Source organism: Glycine soja, chromosome 8 (assembly GCF_004193775.1).
Source record: "Glycine soja cultivar W05 chromosome 8, ASM419377v2, whole genome shotgun sequence".
NCBI lineage: Eukaryota > Viridiplantae > Streptophyta > Magnoliopsida > Fabales > Fabaceae > Glycine > Glycine soja.
The window spans coordinates 12,710,914-12,723,170 of record NC_041009.1 but is presented as its reverse complement, the minus strand read 5'-3'; positions in this window follow the sequence as shown (position 1 = coordinate 12,723,170).

The following is a 12,257-nucleotide window of genomic DNA, read 5'->3' as shown; positions in this document are numbered from 1 at the left end:
ACTAATAAAGACTGATTATAATTTTTATAATACATTTTAATATTTTGTAATATATCCAATGGTAACAATCAGTGGTTCACTAGTGAATCACTTATTTAGCTTATTCACCATAGAATTTGTCTTCAAGTATATTGATCTTTTTTTCTTTGTTCGACCTAAGGTCAAAGCATGTTAAGTGTACCAAATTTGAGGATCTAATTTTAATTTTATATTAATGTTGTAAATATTAATATAATCACATGTCTTTCTCTTTATTCTATCTATGATTAAACAACACTCTTGGTCCTTCTAAATATGTAAAAATTCAATTTTAATCCTTCTAAATATGTAAAAGTTCAATTTTAACCCCCATATAATGTAGCAACATTATGTCACATGGAGCAAAAATGATGTGGTAGACTAGCTATGAAGTGTCAATCCATTAGCCACCAAAACAATTAACCTAGTCATTAACATCAGAGACAAAAATAGGTATATTTTTTTTAATGAGAGAGACTAAAAAAGTCAATTTTTAAGTGTGGAAGACCAAGAGTTATCGTAAATCTTTTTTTTTTTTATCTCCTTTCGATTCTTCAGTTTCTCCTAATAAAAAAAAGAAACTCAAGGTACTAAAACATATTTAATTTTTAATTATTTTATAAGAATAACTTTTTTACAAAATATTAACATTTTTACCTGTATTAATTTAGTAAAATAGGGACATTTAAGCCAACATTTGAAAAAAAAAAAAAGAGTATAAAATACTGCAAATTTTAGACATAAAGTTGAAATAAATTACTATAATAGATGACCATTTTTACATGACAGTGTAGATAGTAAGGTCATCAAGACATTTGTCTTAAATTTATTAAAAATACAAATATAAATATACATCACTACAAAATAGTTATGTTATGTTTTAATAATAATTGACTTGGAGAATATTATCTTATACACTTATGGTTTTTAATGAAGATTAATCATTGTCTTCTTCGTATCAATATCATGGTTAGAAAAAAAATGTGTAATTCAAATATGTAGGACTATGGATCGCAACAAACACACACATGCTTATAGACATATTAAAATAATTTGATTATAAAACATTAGTAAATAATTGACCTCAGCCCTTAAGTAGCTAGACACGGCCCTCCATTTTTATGATTAAAGCAAAAAATACTAATGTAGATACTTTTTAGTAATTAAATAGGGACTATTATATCTTTCTGAGTGGTTTTAAAATAACACTGCTGAGAAAAGTAAAAAATAACAAAAAGAACTACTCTTTCTTAGCAAATTTATTCAAGAATGGTTAATATTGGTCTAATCTTTCGTGGTGATTTTATGAGTTAAGTAGTTAAAGAAGACTTCCTTATATAACCGTTGTTAAGAAATGGGATAATTGCATTCACTTTCTGCCCTTTCCTCTCTGGTATCTGGTCTCTGGTCGCTGTTGAAATAGCTTCTTCATTCTTTGCTTCTCATTCATCTCATTTTATGTTGACATTAATGTCCTTCGATTTATGAAAGAGATTAAATTAATGGTGAATATACGATCTCTTCCATTCATTTTATTAAGGAGATTACACCTTAGGTCAATTATATATATCAAGTTAAGCAAGAATGGGCACATTACTATCTATTGAACTTTTCTTCATTAGATTTTAGGTTCATTTGGACGCACGCTATGTAAGTATACTTATATACTTATTTGAAAATAAACTTTGATTTAAAAATGATTTTGATTTATGCATCTCAAATTGAAGAAAGATAGAGAGAGAAGCTCCCCTTTCGATGTCGGGGATTTTGTTTTAAGTTTTTTAGATTCCATTCCTCCATCTTTAGCTTTTGTTATGGAGGAGGATGTTAGGCGTAAGTGTTTTGTGTGTTTGTGCCTTAACCTTTGTTCTTTTCCTTTCGATATTAAAAAAAAATATTTTGATTTTCTTGGATTTACTCCTTAATAAGTTTAATTTAAGATTTTTTATTACCATTTTAATCTTTTAAAAGATTAGTGAGTCATTGTATTCTTTTTTTATTTATAAAGTTTTATTGTTAAATTCATTTCTTAAAAATCTAAAAATTCATAGTATTTTTTTTATGAAAAAGTAAAATAGTGACATAATTTCTCTGTTTCCAAAATGTCTGATTTAGTAATTAATAAAAATCATTTTTATTATTAATGTAATAACATTTAGTTTTTGTAAGATTATTTTGGTGATAAAAACCTGTTAAGAATACACAATAAGATTCATTCTTGTGTATATATAAATATTTCAATTTTTTTAAAAAACTAAGTTGACTAAAATTATTTTGCTTTCAACAAATCATTAGCTTTTGGTGTTCCACTTGCAGTTTGTTTCATCAAGTCAAACATCACATATCAAACCTTTTGTTCCCTATTAGGATACAAATACTAAACTAATGAGGCATATGACTATTTCAAAGATGATGTAAAACTACCTCCAAATAGGACTAATTGTATTGTAAAAAAAATCCATAATCATGGATGGCTAAGAGGCTTAAAAATTCGGAATTGTTATTTTTTATATAATTTTGAGTAAAAAAGTTATTAAAATTTATAATTTAATATAAATATTAAAAGCAATTATTTTACCATAATTCTCTAAAGCATAAAGCAAAGAGAAAATTTAAAAGACATTTTAATTTTTTTGGGTGGAATGATTGAGAACATGAAGAATAATAAGCCAAAAGTATTTTCACATGAAAGACAAAATGGCAAATAACAAAATAAACATTCTAAAATTAAACACTAGACAACATGCAGTACTAATTTGGCTTTAATTACGATAAAGCAAGACGTACGTTCAATAATTAGAGTTGGAGGTATATTCCATACCATAATGGGAGATCCTGGAGATACTTTGTATTTTTCAAATGCATGACATCATCGTATAGTTAAAGATAAAAATTGCAAGAGAAAAAAAACTTTTTTTTTTTTTTTACAAAGGAGGAAAAAATAACTTGATTTAGTTAAAGCAGGGAAGTTCTACCAACAAAATAAAAATTGCAAAGAAGTTTCACACACAATTTCCCTAAACTAAGTATATTTAGTGTCGTTAAGTGATGAAAGAGAATAAAATAGTTGGAAGAGTCGAAGGACTACACTATTAAGCAACCTGTATATTCAACTTTCCCCAACTAATTTTCATATGCATTTCTTGAGTGTTTGGTAAAGACAAGCACCTTGTTCCTTGCTGATCTTTTTCCCCACGTTGCTGGCAAATTGATCAGTGTCATTTTTACAAGCTAAAAAGAGAAAAAGGCCAAACAAAAGTACTAATTTTGTACTCTTTCCCGAGTTGATAAAAAAAATTAAATATTTTTAAAGTGTTTAATAAATAACCAAATTTTATTATGAGTTTTCTTAATAATTTTTCGGTTATTTGAAATCTGTAAAAATTTTATTTTGAGTCTCCAATATATTAAAACTTTTATTTTGATTCTCAGTAATGATTTATCATCTTACAAATTAATTTTTCTAACATTAATAACTATTATGATGATATAACGTCATTATTAAACTTATGACAAATTTAAAATAAAATTTTTAATATATTATGAACTCAAAATAAAACATATTCAAAACAAAATTCAATCTGATGTAAAACATATATAAGAAAAAAAAAAAATAACCGAAAAGAGTGTATTGATTGCATGCCTACTTCAACTTTCTTAATAAAGAATATACGTAGTGACAAAAGAAATATTCATGTATGCGAAATTATATAATTCATCAATTATTTTTCTTTTTTTACGGAATCATTAATTTTTTATATTTTCTTTTTGTTAATAATATGATGTGTGCATGCAGAGAGAATAACCGTGGTACAGATAAGAGAGTTAAATGTTGAACATTAAAATATATGCAAAAAATAATTCAAAGATCACACAATTGTAAAAGAAAAATCTTAGTTTAATCTTAACTATACATAAATAATATAATGATTAAAATTCATTTACTCCACTCATTCTAAACTACTAATTACATATTGAAAAATCCTTTAAAAAATTATATATTGTCAAATTTCTTTTAAATATTGTTGACATAACCTGATTCTCGCATATTAAATGCAAAACATCAAAATATATTTGGTATATATCATGGAGGCAATTGAGCAAGAAACGTGGGAACTTAGACTTTAATCGAAAAAAAAAATAGAAATGACAAATCCAATCCTTAATTTGCTTTACTTTATTGTTCGGAAGCCGTGTTGGTGTTTGCTTAGGGAAATAGTATAATATAATTTGTATATTTCAAAGAAGACAAAGAGGGACTAGGAATCTACTAGAAGATGGAAAATAAATAAAGACAGAAAAAATAAAAGGAGAGAACGTAGAAGAAACAGAATTTTAAATTTTAATTTATTATTTATTGTCATAGTTTCTCTGGCTTTGTCAAAGTCAGTGTTTGCCTTAATGGCTAAGGATTCTTAGCCACCTATCACTCCGTGGAGAATTCGCGTGCCGTGGCCATCAATCCCATCTTCTTGTGTGTGTGTGTCTCTCTCTCTCTCTCTATATATATATAACTTATTTAAACAGATTCAGATTGATTTTATGTTTTTATTATGGTTTATGAACTAAGAGAGTATGAGCTGCCACGTTTTCGACTTCAATATGGAGTGCACGTGTATAGCTTTTTCGACACTAAATGAAAAAAGTGATAGGATAACATTAATTAAATACATGTGCTTTATATAATTTCATTACTTATTATAAATTTTGAACCAGTATTTAAGAAAATTAACTTATTTTATGTTCTTAAATACTTTTTTTATGATTGTTCTTAAATACTCTTAAGGAGATGGTGACGGGTATTCTAAAAAAGCATTATAATACCGTCAAATAGATCAACTGGAGTGGGTTGTTTCTTCTTAAATAGAAATCTTGAGTTCAAGTTTTTGGTACATAGTTGTATTAAATATTTATAAAGAAAACTTTATCATCTATATAAATCCAACTCAAGCATGATTGTCTTTAAGTTGAAAATATTCTTGGTCTAAAAAAACATCATAGTTAATAAAAAAAACTAATTATGTAATATGTTTAGTGTCAGGTTTGGATGATCATTAGTCTCATCCACTTTGAATTTTGATGTATAACAATAGTATAAATTATTGATATTTTAATAAATTTTTTTATTAGTGAACATGATTATTATGTTAAAGGTATTTACAATATTAAGTATCATCCACAATTGAAGAGAGTATGTTATGTTTTATCTAAGCGTCCAACACGCTAATTCCAAAGAGTATTCACCATTGTGTAAATCAGTACAACACATTGTCTTTGAGTTAACTCGCGCGTCCAGTCTCAAGTAAATCCAAAAAGATTCAGAATGACAAAAAAGGGAAGTGCACGTGTTCTGTTTTATTTGAATTTATTTGTGTCTCTAATTTTTGAATGGCCAAGGCTTGAATTTAAGAAGATGACAATATAGAAGAGAATAAAAGGTTTTCACAAAATACTCTCTTAAAGGTCACTTTCACTACCGACAAAAAAACAAATCGCGTTGTCTATACTATGGGTCATTCCTCTCCATTCAGAGCATGACACGTCGTCTTATCCTTCAGTGTGAGACAACAATTATGTTAAGGAATTAACGTTGATCTCGTAACAGATCCTCCACTGAAGTCTATAAAAGGTCATCTCCATCAAGGAAGCGACTGACAAAATTTTTTACAAAAGAACAAGACAATATTTGAAGTAAAACTCTAGTGAAATCACTAGATGATTGATATACAAGTTTCATTAATTTATTCTTTGTGAAACACAGTTATCTTGTATTTGAACTTAATTGTTTATTCACTCATTGAGTGTTAAAAAATACTTGTATGCATTCAACTTTTGTTTGTGAAGCCACATGTGACTTAATGTTAAACAATACTTATGTTCTTAGATTTAGGGGAGTCTAAAAAAATACCATAAGTGATGTTAAAAATAATTGTAAAGTCAAAAGTAACATATTAGAATACTTGTTTTGTAATCAATATTTGATTAATGAACATAGAAAATGTGACTTCAACTTATAATGAAAATCAATTTTAGACTAAGCGATATCAATATTTATAATCGATATCAATATTTGATTATAATGCAATGTTATAATCGATATCAATATTTATATAATTTTAGACTTCAACTTGTAATCAATACTTGTTTTCTAATCAATATTTGATTAATAAACATAAATAAAACGTACCCAGAATGGACGATAAGAATAAAAGTAGGATTTTTTTAAAATGTGCCACTGAAATCATGAATTAAAAAAATAAGATTGAAATTACAGATAAAAAATTAAAAGGGATTAAAATTATAATTTAGCTTATAATTTTTTCATTTTCCTCTAAATATTCTAATATGCAGATGGTGAAGCAAAATTACTTTTATATATATATATATATATATATATCGCATGTAATGTTATAATCGATATCAATATTTATACAATTTAACTCTTCATATTGGGCCTAAAAAAAACTCTTCATATATAAAGCTTGATAGTTCAAGGACCTAATTTAAAATTATCAAATAATATAGATACATATAGATTAAATTTAACCTATTGTTTTAATGTTCTTAATTTTGTGAGTAGTCTTCTAAGCTTTCAAGCCAAATCAAAATAAAATGTGAAAAATAATTGCAATTCGGCACCATAAAATTTGAATTACGAGTAATTTATATTTTAAGTCCAACAAATTATATTTTTTAAAAATTAATGATTTGTTTTTGTCACTTTTTATTTCTTTTTCCAATTTCTATACTAGATGCGTATTTCTTTTGTCGGTCAGGATTATTTTTTTCCCCTTGGTTTCTCATGACTTGTAGCAAACAATATGGGTAGGAATCTTCATGGGCCATGCATCAGTCAAACAAATATCTCCATGGGCCATGCATGTGATGTTACTGACTATATGAATATGTTGGGAGCTGCTTTTCTGAACTTCATTTTCGGTATTTCCACCTCTAGCTTTATTGTATTTTTCTTATTCCAATTTTTTTTTAAGAAAACACAATTTCACTGGACTGTAATCACAAAAAAAATTTGAATTTCTGTTACAAGAGAAAGATGAAAAAATATACAACAATAACACAATTTTATTGTTTTTTTTATCAACATAATTACATTTCATTGTGTATTGGATTTGCACCTCCTAACAAAACATAAAGTATTTGCATTGATCAAAATACACGACAAAATTCAGTTGTTAATTTTGATCAACGAAAACACACTGAATATATAAAATAATCAAATTAATGTGATATAAATTATTTTTTAGAATTAAAATTAAATTAATTAAGATACAATTTACTCTTTTTAATAGTAGTCAATATCATATAAATTTTCATTGAAATTGAATAAAATTATGATAAAAAATAATTTATAAAAGTAATTAAATTAATTATTAAAATAATTTGTATTATAATTAAGTGGATTTCAATTAAAAAGGATAACATGTGTTGTCATTAACTCGAAATTTAATTAAAAATATAATTTATATTACAATTTATTCTATTGCTTTTTTAAAAAAGGTAATATGTGTTTTCATTAAGATAATTTATATCATAACTAATTTGATTAATATTAAAAATGTAACTTATATGGCAATTAAATAGTTCAGAGAATATATATATATATATATATATATATATATATATATATATATATATATATATATATATATGTGTGTGTAAAATATAATATGTAATCATAATTCTATTATGTATTTAAATCATATCTACAACTAAATAGAGATTTGGTTGTATATCTAAATCTAGATTTATAATAGAATCATGAATTTTTTTTATATATAAACTCATACATAATAAAATTGTTGTGATTTTTTTGTGCATCTATGTTTAGACACAACAAACTCGCAATTCTGATTTTTATAAATATACAATAAAATCATAATCCTATTGGATTGAAAAATAAATATAAAAAAGGTGTGAAGGCATAATCACATCAGAAGAAAATAGGAAAAGAGGAAAGATGGTGTTGCAGATTGCAGAATAAGGGGAAAGTGAGGAGAGAAAGGAAGTGGGTGTAGGGACCTGGGTCTGGGAGAGGGGTAGTGAGGTCTATTGCTTATTTTTGAAAAGAAGGGTGAGAAGAGGAAAAAAAAGGTTGAGAATAGCAGCACCAAATATATATGCTTCATTCCAATGGCCCGGGACCATTCTTTCATTGTCAAACTTGGGAGTTGTTATTGGTCCGAATGAGTTTTGTCATTGGTCTCTACCATTTCTCAATTTCAAAATTAATATGGATGACAGAATCATGATTTTGCTGTACTAGGATGAGAAAACATTGCACATTGTACATATGTGATATGCATATATATTAATTAAGCTCTTTCTTTTCTTCAATATGTTTTCTTTTTAATTTTTATCTATGCCCGTCGTCTTTATCCACATTGGTTTTCCGTTTTTCTCTACCATGTTATGCTCCTAATTATGTTCTACCTATATAAACGCTTTCGACTATAAACTGACGTGCGTTTTAACAGCCATTTGATAAGTTCACAAGATAATAATTGCTAGCTAGCAAGTGACTGCTTTGAGGCACTGCATGTGACAAATTACATTATAAATTCAGCTTAGATTTTGACCATAAGTGTGCATTGTGTGCACATGGACTTGAGAAAATACTTACACCTTCATTTTTATTCTGTCGAGAGAAAATAATCTCAGTCATATACTTGTTCTTCAAAAATTTCCTGACCTTTATATTATATATATAATATATGCTGAATATCATAGCCTTAGGCCAATTAAGTGCATTAAAAAATAAGTAGAAAAAAAGACAGAAACATACAAGAGTAGGAAAAGTGGCTAGATAATATATGACCAAGGCCGGGTAATGCGCCTTAATTGATGTAAAACACACCAATGATTGATTGGTGTTTAATTTGCTTTTGGTCTGCCAAGTGCAAAATAGTGATCATCTTCTATATATTTTCGTTTACTATATATGCTCTTTATTTAATTGTATAATATTTATAATTTTAAGTGTTTAGTAAAGTTGCATCTATATTCATCAATAATAATTGGTTATACTTCAATGGACATGCTAAATGTCACTTATCATTTATGAATTACTATCTCTTTTTTTCACAGGTCTCTTTCTTAAAAAATAATTTTGTTTGAGGTTAGACGATTAAATGCGAACACTTTTTCTAATACGAATTCAAACCTTGACTCTTGACGTTATGAAAGACTAATCTCTATGACCAGATCCAATCCCAGTTTATTTTGAATTACATTATTATTTCTTATATATACTATATAAGTATGGTAGTAGTATTTTGCATAATAAATTGTTTTCTAAAGTTACATATTACATTTTTCTTTGTCTAAAGTAAAAGATTGTTACTAATAGATTAGCATCCAATTCAACACAATTTATTTCCTGATCTTTCATTTAAGTTCATGATTTGTTTCCATAAATCTAGCGTATAGAAGATGCATGTATGTAGGTGGATGATTGCCAACAGTGGTTGAAAGCTTATAGCAGCAGGTTCAGTCCTCTCCAATTCGCACATGGGGCATATATATATAATATACGTAGTATCGTGTTAATATGCTTGCTGACCAAGTTTGGAAGATGTCGTGTAACATCATACAGATTAAACGTTTGAATTTTGGGGGAACCATGAACTCCCCAACCTGCCTTGAAAACTTTTGATTATTGGGGATGCTTTCGGTAATCAAAAAGCTATTTTCTATAATTTTATTCACTAGATTGTATTATGTTAAGTGTAAGTAATAGGCTTTGCGGGGGTTTTTTTTTTTTAAAATGATGATACTTTTGAATTAGTTCTCATTTAAGAGTAATATACAACTTTTATGACTAACCCCTAAATGTGAATTAATTCAAAAAATGTTCTCATTTGGTAATTTTAAAAAAATATATCCCCAAATTGTAAAAAAAAAAACAGTTTTGTGGTTTAGACAAGGATATTTTTCGTAGGGTGAAAATGAATTTAATTAAGTTGGGTTACAAAAATTTTGAATTCAAATTGATTGAAAATGTTGGCTGAGTTTGTTAAATTTATATGCATCAACCTTTCTTATTAAAAATTCTAGTTTGAACCCAATTGGTCCGCTAGCTCTAAGATTATAAAGTGCGGTTTCGGTTATAATTTCATCGTAATCTTTTGATATTGTGGAAAATTACACACATGTATCCAATGCAACTACAATAACAATAGTAGTAAACCTAAAAACTTTGATATTATCACTCCTAATTTTTTGAGATGTAGAAGTTTTTAGAGTTTTGCAATTCTAATAAACCTTAATTTATATAAACAGTAAACCGTAATTTATCCTTTTTGTGTTGTATCCACCACTCAACCCTATTTTCACACCTTCACAAATAGGTATATATATTGCAGTTTCCTCAAGGAAGATTTGGTTGATTATTGTTGCTTGTATTCCAGAGTCCAACAATGCATCACGTGGCATTTTAAAATTAGCCACGGAAACCAGAGATCTGTGATTTTGTAGTATATGTGCATTACATTGATATGTTGACCATTGATTTATTTTATTAATCTTTTTATGCCGACATCGATCACTTTCTTATCTTCGAATACACACTACAAGTCCGAGAGAAACAATTGGAGTATGTATGGAATAGGAAAAAAATTCTTCCCTTTATAGTTGCCCGTGAACTATATCTAAAAGCATTATTAGGGTTAACTGATACTCTGGTGTAAATATTGATTAACCATTAAACACAATTATTTTGTAATTGGGTATCTGCTACCGAGTATTAATATAATTTATTTGGTTGTTCCAAAAAAGTAATAATCATGTACTCGCAAATGGAACTAGATCCCCTTGGTCAATTTTAACTATTTTTGTTTATCAAAACCGTGATCGATTATATATGATAATATAGTGTTAGATCATTCCCGGAGCCTATCAGTCTCTAACCTATTTATATGCATGATCAATTATGAAAAAAAACGTTATTCTTTGGTTAGTAAGTAAAGAGAATTCATACATTAACATTATCTAGGATAAAATATTATTCACACTAATGATTACTTTAATAATTTTGAACTTAAAGTTTACTTAACCAAAAAAAATGAATAAAATAGTAATAATTATTTAATATTAATAATAAAAATTTTAGTTTGAAATAGAATTTCATTAAAATCAATTAAGGTATTTGATTAGGTGGAAGGTTATTAATTAGTAACTTTTTAAACTAAAATAACTACTTTATTCTATAATAATTTTTGGAATCAACAATATTTGTTTAAATTCTTTATGCATTACACCTTAACAATATTTTTCATGTTTACATCGTTAGAGATTCAGTTTTATATGAAAATATAATTATTTTTATGTATCATTGAAAAAATTCTTTATATTATCAGTATACTCTAATTAAATCCGTAAAGAAATTTATATTCTCCACTTAATAAAAATAGAAATAATAATTAATAATGATTACCATTCTTAATTCGACATAAATTTAAAAATATTATTTATGCACAATTTTTTTTTAAAATTTACAAAATAATTATTTCTCTACAATAAATTAAGTAAAATGTACATTAAGATTACTTGATATATGAATTAAAATTTTGTTAACAAGTGTCAAAGAAAGAAAATTCATTTATAATATATATTTTAATAATTTTATTATGTATTTTTCTTATTGAATTTTGTGTTTGAAGCTAAAGTTTTATGAAACTTTAATTAAATTTAGGACATGAGATTGTTTGAATCTTTTATTTTTGTTTGAGAATAACTATATAACTATATATATATATATATATAATAGGTAACACATGATTATTTCTTTTAAGATTTTCTCTCTACTTCTATCAACTATACACGCGGGTGATATTAATAATAAAAATATATATTATAATAATATTAAAATTAAAATTGTTAAATGAATAGGAAAAAATACATATCATTAAACACTCATTTTTTATATTTGAACAAGTAATAATTAGAATAAGTATATAACAAATAAAATTTTCCCACAAAACACATTATTATATAGGGACAACAAACAATAATTGTGACTAAGATTCTGATTGGAAATTAATATATGTTAATTTATAATTTTGCATTACATTGATAAATTTAACATATATCAATTTATTAGTGTATATATAAATTATTTTAAAATATGCGTGAAAATTAATTGCAGGAGTATTATACTATTTTTTTTTTATAAAAATGACAGGGGGTAGCATTTAAAATCTTTTTTTAGGAGAACATTTAAA